Genomic DNA, 13,173 nt, shown 5'->3' with positions numbered 1-13,173 from the left:
CTCCCTTGTGCACACTCTTTAAGAAACCCTCAGCCGACCCCTCCTGCCCGGCTAACTATCGTCCAATCTCCATCACTCCTTTCCTGGGCACACTCCTGGAAACGCTGCCCATCTCCCAGCTTAATCTTCACGCTGAATCAGTTGGTTGTCTCCGTGACGATCAGTCTGGCTTCAGAGCTGCCAGAAGCACGGAAACTGCTCTCTTGACCATCCGTGAAGACCTGCTCTCCAACCTTGATTCCAATACCCCCCCCGTGTCCTCATCGTACTTGATCTCCCTTCTGCCTTTGACACGGTCAACCATTCCATCCTGCTCAACCGTCTGTGATAACCTGGGTATCACTGATCATGTCCTGGCTTGCCTGACCTCTCTCCAATCGACCGTACCAGGTCCAACTTGGGTCCTTCCTCTCCTCCATTTCTATCTCTACCTGTGGTGTTCCCCAGGGGTCAAACCTCTCTCTCCCTGGCTGTACAACTAATACCTGGCACTTCTTGCCCACCGCACTGCCGATCTCTGCCCCAACTTTCAGTGCTATGCGGATGACACTCAGCTCATTTTCAGGCTCCCATCAGCCACCTCTTCTTCTCTCATCTCTGATGTCTGCTATCCAGGAGTGGTGTGCTGCAAATGATCTCTGCCTTAATGCCAGTAAGACCGAGATTCTCTTCATCTGCACACCTGCTCCCTCCTTTCCTGTCGCTCTCTGGACAGCCTCTCTCGGCCCTCTTCCTGCTCCCACCTGTGAGGCTATAAACCTCAGGATCACCTTCAACTCCACACTCTCCTTCTCTCCTCACATCTCCGACGTCGCTAAGAAGTCACACTACCAGCTGCACCTCCTCAGAGGTATTCTTCCTGTCCTCTCCTTCCCCCAGAAGCTCACCGTCTCCAGCGCTCTCGTTCTCTCTGGGGTGGACTACTGCAACAGAATCTTTCTAAATCTGCCTGCTTCTACTCTCCACCCTCTGCAACTCATCCAGAACAGGACTGCAAGACTTGTCCTTGGCCTCAAGTCCAGGGACCGTATCTCTCCAGGACTGGAATCTCTACACTGCCTCCCAGTGGCTGCAAGGATGAAGTTCAAACCCCTCTGCATTGTCCACAAGGCCTTCTGGGGCCTGTGGCCTCATTACCTTCAACTCTCTCTTCCTAAATATCTTCCTTCTCTTCGCTCATCCGCCTCCAACTCCCTCAGGGTCAGTCACTCCTCCAAGCAACGAGTTGGTGGTAGATCACTTTCTTCGGCTGGTGCCTCCCTCTGGAACAGCCTCCCAGAAACTTGAGGAGAACCTTCTCTGGTTCCAAAAGCACCTCAAGACCTTCCTCTTTGCTTCTGCTTTCTCTCCTCCTCTCACCTGCTGAACTCCTGACTGAAGCTGCACTGGTCATCTGGCTACCCCCTGATCTTGGGCCCAAGACCCCCCACCCCCCTTCCAGTTGCACACCTGCACTGTCTCCCGGGCAACACATGCACTTAGGGTCTGTTTCTGTATCCCTACAGTCCCCTTCCAGCTCTTGCCACTTGATGTCTGCACTTACCCCTGCACTTGCCACAAACTGGCCACACTTTTTACCTTTTGTTCTTATTTATTCCATTTATTTTACTGTTGATCCTATGTACTGCACTGCCCCGCCCCCCCCCCTCCCCTGCACGATCTCAATGTCACCTGGTCTAGTAAGATCTTTGTCTTCCCTCTGTTTCCCCTCCCTTGCCTCGTCACGCCTTGAAACACTTGTGTATAGGTGTGTTATAAATGACATATATCATATCATCTGTCAGGGAGTAGCAAAGCGTGAAAGAGGTATCCAATGAAAATGCTGCTGACCTACAGCACTATAGATATAAGCACCGAGTGACCGAACCAACAAATATTTAACAAAAAAGTAGGCTTCAAAACCTTTGTTCACTTTGATAGGAAGGGTCTAAATGACAAAACATGTTATTGGTCTCTGAGAATGATCGAAGTAAACAGTGTTGGGGCTCCCAATCTAATAGGAATATTAGACTCCGTCTGGTGCTCAATAGGCCACTCTCTGGCCTGCGGTGCACAAACCTTGGCTCCAGTCAACAAATAACTGGGCAGAGGTTTTCTGGATGCCCTTTATAGGGCCTAAGGGTTTGTCTATAGCATAAATGGAATTCCCTCCTCTCTCAACAGTGTCAGGAGGAGTCAAAAAATATAGTGGAAGGGATATTCCTTTCAGGGAGATACTGGCCACCCCCAGGATCTCTAGGGCACAACACATTGTCAGGGTTATAGAACAATTTACTCTTAGTCTCAGTGCTAAAGCACTCCGCCCCTTATTTTCTTTACACTCAGTCGCAGGCTTATAGCCAAGCTCACTTCTTGGCTCTCAAACCACAGTCTCTGGGTTATGTTGACCAGTGTACCACCCCCACTGTTTTAGGTTACGTTCTGGCTCAGATGTTACATTAGCATGGCTCACCCTCCTGTGCTGATGAGGCTACCTTTTACCACTTCCAGCAACTTCATCCACCTTGTTTAGGGATTGTAGAAGGTTGTGTTTATGTAGTCCACCAGATCTCCCTGCTGGGCATCTGCCTTCACTGTTCTCTTTCAGCACCTGGTTTCTGTCAATTTTCTCCTTCCCTTTTCAGTCTCCGGTAACTGCAAATGTCTGAGAAATCTCTCAGCTGCTACCCAATTCCCCAGTTCTGAATCTGGCCTTTGATAGTCTGACGAATAGCCCTGAACAGGTTCTTGGCATCTTCGCCCTCTCGATTATGTCTCTTCCAGTATCCAAGATATAGTCCTCAGTGGACTCTGTGTCCCAGTCTCTGGGTCTGGTATCTGTAAGGAACTCACGCTGGCAACAGTAAAGACAGACAAGTGATCACAGTTCAAGGGTGTTTATTAAACTGTATATGTGGGTTGGAAAAACACCTAATCTAAACCTAAATCTAAGATGGGAGCAAGCTATGACCATCAAATAATAATAAAGGCAGTCCTAGTGGCGTCTTGTCAAATTAAAAGGCATATACTAAGAAAAACCTATTGGCAATCCTTAAAACTAATACAAAAGGGTGAGGGATGAGATTCACAAGAAAGAAAGAAGTGTTCATAAATGATAAGTCAGTATGTGTTAGACAGAGGTCTCCCTTCCCCACGTTTTATGCACGGAACAAGGCGGACTCCTGAGCAGAGCACACACTCGAGCTTTCCCAGCATGAGACTGCAGTTCCGTTCTCCGGTATCAGAACCTTCGGTGAGTAAGTCTCTTTTCTGCAAAAAGTTTCTTGCCTCCGAGGATCTGATGTGTTCAAAATAATGAATAAAAGTTCCTTTCCATATGCATGTTGGGTGATGACTTTTCACCCCTGGATCCCCCTCTTCCGGGCTCAGATCCACAAACAGTTCTTAGCGATATCAGGACCTTCGTTGGTTAGATCTCTTGCTTCCGAAGGCCTGATAGGTTCAAAATAAACAAAAGTTCCTTTCAGATTGCACTTGGGGTGACAATTCTTCACCCCTGGTCCCACCTCTTCCGGGCTCAGACCCCTCTCGAATATCAGCATCCCTCCGTCGGGTTCACTATTGCTTGCATTCCAACACTTTTATCGGTTACATTCACGTGTCATTGGGTGATGGCTTTTCACCCCTGGATCCCCCCTCTTCCGGGCTCAGACCCTTCTTGAATGTTTGCCTCCCTCCGTCGGGTTCACTACAGCTTTCAAATCAATTCTACTTGTGGCATTCACAAATCTTAATGTTTTTTTGAACAGTTCACTGTTGACAACCCTCTATTGGGGTTCACCTTTGTCAACACACTGTTCATTGGGACTTGGCTTCGCCCCTTTCCATTGGCATCCCTCCGTCGGGTTTAATCTTGCCAACTTTACATTTCCTTCTACTTCCTTATCAAGCAGGATTCACTTCCCTTGTGTTCTCAATTTTTTTGTCAAAGACTTTCGACTGTACTGGGATTTTGCTAGACCCCCGTATGACCACTTTGACCTTTTCCTTGCTGCTTTCCTAAGGCCTTCTGGTATTAGTAGTTTCATTTAATGCAGGATCAACCAGTCTCTCCTGAGGGAGCACCCACATGGTGCCGGACCCCTCTGCAGCTGGTTTTCCCTCAACAGTTTACAGTTCTTTGAACTTTCCTCAATGTGCCAATTTGCGACTTTCATTCAGCGCAGTTTGGTTTCTTATCAGTTCTCCCCTCGTCTCACTGGCTGTGATGAACTGCTTGGCTTTCCTCATATCTGGAGTCAAGGCTGGTACCACGGTAGCAGGCGTCTTTCTCTGTCCCGCTTATCAGCGTAGTCAGGCTCTGTGTACCGTTGACAACTGCTGCAACACACTCTGGCTATTGTTCGCAATCTTACGATTCCTTCAACAGAGGCTTCGCGGGTCTGGGCCGGAAAGGGCAGGGTCGCTTCTCTCATCATCACCCTTTTGGTTCTCGCCGCCTTTCTCCTCCTCTTGAACTGCAATGTCGGGATAGCTGTCTCATCGCGCGGTCTGCCTTGCTTGTATTGTGCTCTCGTGCTCCACCTTTTATCCCTGTGGGCAAAGGACAGGGCCGTCAGGTGTGTGCGATTCTGGTCATTTGTTGTTTTTGCCTGACCCTTGTGTTGGGACAGGTCAGGGATATGGCTTGTGTGTTACCCAGTCGTCTTTCTGGTATGTAAAATTGTTGGTGTCGGAAAAGGGGGCCGGGGTAGAGTGTTTGAGTATCCTACATGGTAGGATGGGAAAAGGTGTTATAAGAAGGGGGATACCACGTGTCGCCAGTCTGTGTCCCGCTTCCACTCCCCAAGGACCCACCATACAGGTGATTATCCCTCACTGGTCCACCCCCTGGAACTGGATCCAATAGCGATGGTTGTGTCCTGGCCACCTGAATGACAGATCCCCAGGAACTAGTCATGGAGACACCTTCAGGTTTCTCACATATCTGAGATTTAGCCCTCAGCAGTTTCCAAGCATCCGCACAATTTCTACTTTAGGTCCCTGCTAGTGTGTGGGCTATAACCTTCAGCAGGCCCTGGGTAGTCTTTCCTCTTGAATCTGGGTTTCACCAATGTGGTAAGGGTGAATAGCTTTACTTCTCAATTTACACCTTCAGAGGTTACCCAGGCACTGGCTCTATCCATGGCTCGCTTTCTCTTCTCCTCTCTCCAGGATGGATTGGGTTGTGTCCTCTTATAAAGGGTCATTGATTAGCGCGATTTTTAATGTACCCTTTTTCAGGAGTTATGTCACTGCTTTCTTATGCGCCGCTCCCCGATGTGCTATTCCTCATTTTCCATAAGGTCCGACAGGTGTTTATCCCTGTTCTTTGTTTCTACAGTCCATTTCATGATCCAGATCAATGAGAGACTTAGCATCGTCAATCAAAACAAACATTTTGTGACACCATTTGGGAGTCTGTGTTTGAGCCTGCAGGTGGCCCAATGGCTTAATTAATTGAGTTGAGTCGGTAAAGAGCCAGTGAGTTTCACTCCTTCTATGGACAATGACAAATAGGCTCCGCATTTCCTCCATTAGACGTTCTCTCTTTAACTGTGATCAAATAAATCGGTCTTGTGCCGTTATTAGTATCACACACGAAAAGGGAATCAAAAAATGCAGTGAACTAATTTGCGGGGGGGCACTTGATGGTTTCAAACAAGGGCGTGTGCTAGTGGGAGGCCTATGATGTGCACCCACATCTGAATGTCTCAGGTGTGAGTGGTCAGAAATGTGACAACTTTGTAAAGAGTTTTCAACATTTGCCATTTTATTAAATGAAACCGGTTGAATAAACGCCTCACTACCCCTACCCTGACAAGGCTTTTCCTGCCTAGAATAAACTAAAGGGAACACTCTAACCAAGCTATATCTAACCCTTACACTTATACAACAATCAAATCAAAACAGTATTATATGGCAGCTCAATTCAACGCACATATGCAACATTTGACCAGGTTCACAGTATGATCAATGTCTTTTGTCGTGGTCTGGGTGAACTTTCCTTCCCAAGATCCAAACAAGGGTTTTCTCCACAGTTCAAAGGAAAAATAAAGACATCCAATGTAACACAAAGTTCTGTTTCTTCAATGAAGTATCTTGGAAAAGTCATAAGCTCTCACTCTTCCTGGAATAAGAACTCTTTCAAAGTATCTTTGGCAACAACAAATAGTTTGATCAGAATGGTCTGCTTCAATATTAACTGCAGAAAGAATGTTACCTTTTCTTCAACCAGCTTTCACAATTCTTCCTCAAATGTCACAACTCAAAATGTTGTTTCCTATTAGTACCACTCTTCAGCACTTGGTTTCTACTACTTGGCGCATCCTTTCACCAGTTTTCTTCTGGGCAATCACCTCTTGCCCTACAGATATACTCGCCTGCCAGTCTACTTCTTCAACACCAAACCGAATAAGTGCTTCAATGGTAACTTTCACAGTAGAATAACAACAACTTCAATCGTCTTCTTTAGCATCAAAATGTTAGCAGCAGCTTTCAGGGAATAGAACCTTCACATTGATCCATATTAGGACTTGTCTACAAATGATGATGCTCATCTCCCTCTGTATAACTTTTCCCAGAAGGGCAGCCTGTTTCCACCTTTCTTTACCTTCTGCATCAACACCACAACAGTGGTCAGGATAAAGTTTTTTCCTGCTTCTGCGTTGGCTGTAACACTTTGCGTTTACATCAACCACAATGATAGATGTCCCAGAACCCGAGTTGCAACCTAGACAACCATAGGACTTTTCAATATTCCCCTGTTGTGTTTGGCAACCTTTGTTAGAATGATAGTGCCTGTTCTTTACGTTCTCTTGGCTTTGGGATTGGTGGTATGCCTGGAATTCTAATGAAGCCTCCCCACCGGATTGTTGGTGTTTGCCTAAACGTATATTCTCTGTTCTAGGCTTAGTTTGATTTACCATCTGCCACTTGTGCAAGCTGTTAATAGTTTGGTAGTCACAATGCTGATTAATTTGTTTCTGTAAGTTAGCAACAGTTTGGTACTCGTAATGCTTATTAGTCTGCTGTTCACTCACTAGCGAGTGATCGCACCTGCACTGAACACGCAGCCTGCACCGAGCGCCCTAGAGTCACCCGCTTGTCATAGACTCACTGGGTAAGTTTCTTCCAGGTGCTGTTCTTTATGTTCGCAGGGCTGCTGGATCCGTGGCTTCTCCTGACCAGGCATACCATCTCTGTGGTCGTGCTGCTTCCACCACACTAGTTTGGAGTCGCACTGACTCCCGAGTCTCTTTGGTGCAATCCTGACACCTGAGACCTATATGACTGCTTAGGCCACCATCTGCTTCCTGCTGCACAATGGAATCTTCCTGGATAAGCATTTCTTCACCACACTACCCCTGTAGTTGGGGATTGTAGAGGCATAGACCCTGTAACGACTCAACGGTCAGGTCATTTTTTACTAATTGGCTGACACCTTTGCTCTTCTGCATCCCTCTTCCTCCCAGTACTGAGGGAATTCTGGGACTTGAAGTCCCTAATGATAAAGGTTGTTTTCTTAACTTTTTCTACTTTGCAATACGTCATCGGGTAGCTACGGTCTCGGGGGAAGTTAAACAGGGAGTCTCCCCTTCCTCCTGACCCATTTCCACCCCCATGTGATCCTCCCACAGAATACCACCCCCTGGGTTGGGACCAGGAAGCGTCTGCCTTTCCTTGGCTACACGAGGAAGGTTCCAGGCCAGGGTTGTGGAGGAATCATTACTTTAAATGACTGAGGCTCAGGAAAAAGGGTCTGCAACGCTGTAGCAAGACAGAATCCAGCTGGACCACTCTTCTTCAAAACAGAATTACTTTTTAGGCTTGGGGTACCTACCTTTCTGCCTTTTAGCCAGGATTTTCTCAGTTGGGAATTTCATTGGCTTACTTTTAAGAGTTGATCTCAACTCTCTTCTCACAGGCTTACAGCTTGTGACCCTACGAGTGATTTTTGTACAAGCTCTCCAACTTTGTGCAAGACTTTGATTTAAGAAGTGCCTCCGATCCATAGACTGTGTCCCAATTGACAGTCTGTCCTGGCTCCTTGAAGACTCTTCTAGTCCATTGACTTTGATATTGTTTGCCCCTCATACGTGGTAGCTTGTTGTAAACTTATACTGCTGGGAAAGTCTTATTTAGATTTAATTGTCCTCACATATACTGAGAAACTGGCTAACCTTTTTCCTTGCCTAAACTTTCCTTTCTGCAATCTCAGAATCTACAAAGTATAACTAGTGTGATATATAAATGCCATTACTTATAATTGAAGTCACCCCAAGGTGTAGGAATTGTGTATGAAGCATATCCAAAGATTATCCACCAACTTGTTGTGATTCTGAAAAGTAATTTTAAAGTATATTTACATTGTTACATGAATTGCCTTTTTAAAGAATGCATATTTAAAAATGGATGTTCATTCAATAAATAACTATTTATAACTGAAACCTTGAGTTTAAGTGTTACTTGTATTTACAGATTTTATTTGTATAGCTCTACAGCTCACATTTACCCCTCTTGAGATAGGCCTGGCTGCTCAGAGCACTACCAGCTTGTGTCCTACAGACCTATACCAAAAGGTGGGTTACCTAATACCAAGCAGATAAGAGTTGTGTAGTCTCACACAGTGTGACTGCACACATTCTTACCCAACACTAGAGCTCTCAAGTCACCACTTTCAAAGGTTATGCTGTTCAGGTCGGTTTACTATTGAATTGTGCAATATCAGTGGTTGCGATTAAGTGTTGAAATCAGGAAAAGTTCAGATAAGTGTCTCTCCCAGTCCCATCATACTAGGTAAGGCCAAAGGGGGGATCCTTGACCAACCACCATGGATATAAGTCAAGCAAGGGAGAGAGAGAGAGGGAGGGAGGGCCAGGACTTTAAACCCATACAACCCTATGGAGGGTGGTGTGGCAGGGACAAGTATGTCGATTTACCTCCCTTATTCCAATTTTCCCAGAGACCACTTCAGAGTTTCCGGAATACGCCGGGCTCACTCACTTCTAGACCTGGTTCGGTTTAGGGAAGTGCAGGGGTCACAGGTGCAGAGGTCATTTTCAGATGCAGGATTCCGTTTTGGTCGATCATGGTACCTGTACTACGGTTCTAGATACTGGCCAACTGGGCTCTCTTGGCACCAAAGGAAGAAGACTTCTGAAGACCTCCAGAGAACAAAAAAGACAAGATTCAGCCACATTAGGTGGCAACAGGTAATTATTGTTTTGCGAACTAAGGTCTGGGCCCTGCACAGCTTTTACTAGACTAGAAGGCTGAAACTACAGGAGCAGGCAACTTGTAGCACAAGTCGAAGATCCTCCAAGTTCCAAGGATGCACTAAGCACAGTTACAGCTGAAACGAGGTAGCCAAGGAGGGAGCTGGTCAGTCCACGGGTGGTCCAGGGAGTCTTCAGAAGGCTCAGCAAGCACAGACCCTAGAGCAGTGGTCGAAACTGGTTGTTCCCACCAGTCCAGTGGTCAAATCATCTATGAGGGCCTTTGTGAGATAAGGACAGAGAAGCAGGCTTCACCAAGAATTGGCTGAAGGCAATGCTGGACAGCGGCAACAGTCGGCTGAAGCTTTTTATTAGCACACATTTCTTGACATTCAAATGTTACCAAACGGAAGTCCGCTAGAATTGGCAAGCCGAGTACAAAATGTTCTGACACTGTGGTTCCAAGCCACAAGTCCCCGCCCACTGCCGACAAACACTGTCACATCCGTCAACATTAGAAGAAAGCAATCAGTAGTCCAGGCTCATGCTTTGTTACGAGAAATGTGGCGGCCATGTTAGAGCGGAGAATTATTGATTCTTTTGAATCGGGTGTCAACTTTTTCGTACTAGATCGTGACAGCGCAGACGTTTTAGAAGCCCTGGCATTTAAACAGTTTATAGGCACTCTACCCTCCTCCCAAAAAGGAGGTATATTACAATAGCCTCAGCCCTCAGAGAGTGCTATAAAGGTTGCTCAAGCCCATTCAGAGGCAGGCAAGTATTTCAGACATATGGGGAAAAGGGCAGATCAGAAAAAGGATGTGAAAACCTCCCCCAGAATCTTGTCCTATGAAAGAATACACAGGGTCGAGAGAACATGGATTGGAGAAGTACAACTTCCATGCCACCCCCCACCCCCGACTAAAATATGACAAGCCACTAGGGAAGAAACAGGGAGAGCTAAATCCCCCTTTGTTTCTTTTGTAGAGAGGACATATCGCCAAGTTCTGTCCCAAAAATAATCTGGAAGACCCTATGGAAATAGGCTGGGTAGACGACGACTACGACGACGATTATGATCCCGCTCAGGCGGGTGTATGTTATTGTACTAAAGGGTTTGGGCTTGGGCTAAAGCAGTAAACAAATTGCTGTGAGAGTGGACCTCATGTACACATGATCTCCAGGGCAAGCAAGCCCACGAATTACATGTGTACACAGTGATGTGGAAACCTCTCCCAAGGTCCCTCTGCTACTAAGAGTTAAAAATAAACCCACGACTTTAGAAACTGACATTTTACACAGTCTTCCGGAAGAAGTTATCATTGGTATGGACTTCCCGACCTTTTCAGAACATTTAAATCTTCCTTTACTCCAGAAAACTATCTGAAATGATTCCCCTCTACTATCCTGGGAAACATCGGGTTGATCTATCAGATAATCCCATCTGGAACTGGAGAAAGATTTTAATCCCATCTGGGACTGGAGAAAGGGAAAAGAAAAACTGATATCTCTAGACATTGGAAAGAAAACCACTCAACCCAGCTCAACCCAACCGAAAAGGCACCATACCTTCAATAGAGGGATGGGGAAGCCACCACCATAAGGGGAAGGGTCTGTGACGAACCGCAGGTATTCGTCCCTTCTCCCAAAGGGGGAGGATCCTCCACTGAGAGTAGGGAGGTGAGCCCACTTTGCAAGACCCTCCCTTGGGGTCGAGGCAAGTGGGAACTCACTGGGAGAGACGGTCTGCTATAAGGAACAATGTGGCATCATTACATTTGGCTGAAGGCAATGCTACAAGAAACCAATATGAAAAAGGAGAAGGAACGGAGGAGAGTATTGCAAGCAGGAGAAGTCCCCGATATCATCATCACGCCTGCGGAAGGGGAGCAGAGAAAGGTCGCAGAGCCCGTGACTTTCACTGGAGATCCAGCGTATTCAACAACAAAGAAATCATTGTGAAGAAGAGAGGAACCACGTACCCGGTGGTGGCGTGCCCACATCTGCAGCATGAACAGCTTCCTATCACCTGCACCCATGAACGCCAGTAACCCAACAAGACGCAGAGAACCGGACGCCGGCAAGAGTGAGGAGAGTGAAGCCAGATGCCGAACAGTGTTGCCCGAAGGAGAGCCGAACCCTGCAACCTTCCCCTGCGCACAGAGAGGTACCTGGAGATGCGGTAGGCTGCCGTGGGGCTTATATGTATGAAGAAACTCATCCCAGTCAAGAACGAGACATTAAACCGAAGAGTGTAGAATTGGAATGGTGAAAACCTGATCAAGCAAGTAACGAATAACCCGGTTGAGGAAGACCGATATATTAAGAGAGAAACTCGTCCCAGTCCCGAGGACGAGTTGTCACTAGAAAGATCAGTTAACAAGAGACGTGAAAAACCTTTAAAAAAAGGGGTCTAATGATCCCGGCTGGGGAACAGACAGACTAGAAACAATCCACTGAGAAGAAGGGAAGATACCCTAGGGCTTCAGAGTTGAAGACTGGAGAAAGACCAAAATAGAGTCATAGAAGACAGGAAACAAGGTTGTCAAGTGAACAAGATAAAAGAGGAAACGACCAAGAATTCATGACAAGGAAGGCCTAAAAAGAGATCAAGACAAGCCCAAATTAGGAAAGCCTGAATAAAAAGACTGGGAAGAGTTTGCATTTTAGGCAAGAGTGTGAACATATTTGAAGGAAAGCGATTCTTAGTATAATACAAATCGCACAAAATCTAATTTTGGAAGAGATACCAGAGCTGATCAGAGAGACTATCCAAGAATATTACGTTAAGAAATATCTGTACCAAGGAGAAACATATAAAGAGACTATCAGAAGAAAAGGCCAGGGGAAGAAAGACATTCTCTTGGCCCATTTAATTTAGTTATATATAGTGGTGGGGTCAGGTAGAGTTAGTTTGGATGGAGGACATTTTTACTTTGGACTGCCTAATAACTGACAAGCACCTTTAGACAGTGTCAAAAATCACAGGATTTCATCACTTCTCCCCATGTGGGAGCCTTCCCTTGTGAGGCTAGGGAAACAAGCCTGCTATACGATAACCCTCCCTACGAGTAAAGGCAAGCGGAATCTCACCGGGAGAGACTCTGCCCCCTTCGCCATGGGGACAAGGACTACCGTTCCAATGAGGAACTCCCTGCCCAATTTACTCAACCCAACTTGATAAATCCTGCTGGGAGAAGGTAGGAAGAATCCCTATGCATCTGTTACTGTGATGTGCCACATGAGGAAAAGTACTTGTCTGGTACTGTGACAAAGAAAACTTAATTATTCCTTTGGCGCACAAGTACAACACAAAAGAAGGACTGTAACATTACGCAGGATAAGCCCCACTGCAACGTCATAAGCATTAAAGGCAGAGACTCTGGAGAGAGAGAAGCCCAGGAAGTTAAAGGCTGCAGGGGCAGAAGATTGAGTGAAGCAGAGAAGGTGACATGGCTTCCTATGAGCAAGGAAAGCTTAAGCCCAACGGTGCCCGAGCTGTACCAAACCGGAGCAAGGTCCTGGGAAGCCAAGCAGCTGAGTCCAGGCAGCGAGGAAGAGACATCCCGAGTGGACAAACCAAGAGAGAAAATCCTGGGAAGTTCAATGGTGCAGAATCAGTAAAGCTGAGAAGGAAACATTGCCTCGTACGAGCAGAGGAGGCTTACACCCAAGAGAAGCCCGGGAAGTTCAAAGTAGCACTGCCAGCAGAACAAGCGAAGCAGAGAAGGCGATACAGCTTCCCACGAGTAGAGGAGGCTTAAGCATAACGGTGCCCAAACTGCTTCAAATGGGAAAAAGACTTCAATCTTGGGTCCTCTTCTTTGTTCCAGAAAGGCCTTGAAAGCCATGCAAGCTAGTCCAGGCCACGAGGACGAGACGTCCAGACCGGACAAGCCGAAGACTCCCCAGGCAGAGAAGCCAAACATGAAGTGACACAGCAGAGGGTGCCAAGGAGAGAGACAGAATACCCAAG

At 46.6% G+C, this 13,173-nt stretch overlaps 1 protein-coding gene across 1 annotated transcript in view; it reads right to left on the bottom strand.

Annotated features, from left to right (window-relative positions):
- Positions 1 to 13,173, bottom strand: part of DNAJB11 (DnaJ heat shock protein family (Hsp40) member B11) — a 196,327-nt gene that overhangs the window by 102,715 nt on the left and 80,439 nt on the right. The gene's annotated exons all lie outside the window — the stretch shown is intronic.

The sequence above is a fragment of the Ambystoma mexicanum genome, chromosome 9 (genome assembly GCF_040938575.1).
Source record: "Ambystoma mexicanum isolate Mex_15411 chromosome 9, UKY_AmexF1_1, whole genome shotgun sequence".
Taxonomy (NCBI): Eukaryota; Metazoa; Chordata; class Amphibia; order Caudata; family Ambystomatidae; genus Ambystoma; species Ambystoma mexicanum.
The sequence above is the reverse complement of the archived record's forward strand: the minus strand, read 5'-3'. Positions and strand labels throughout refer to the sequence as shown.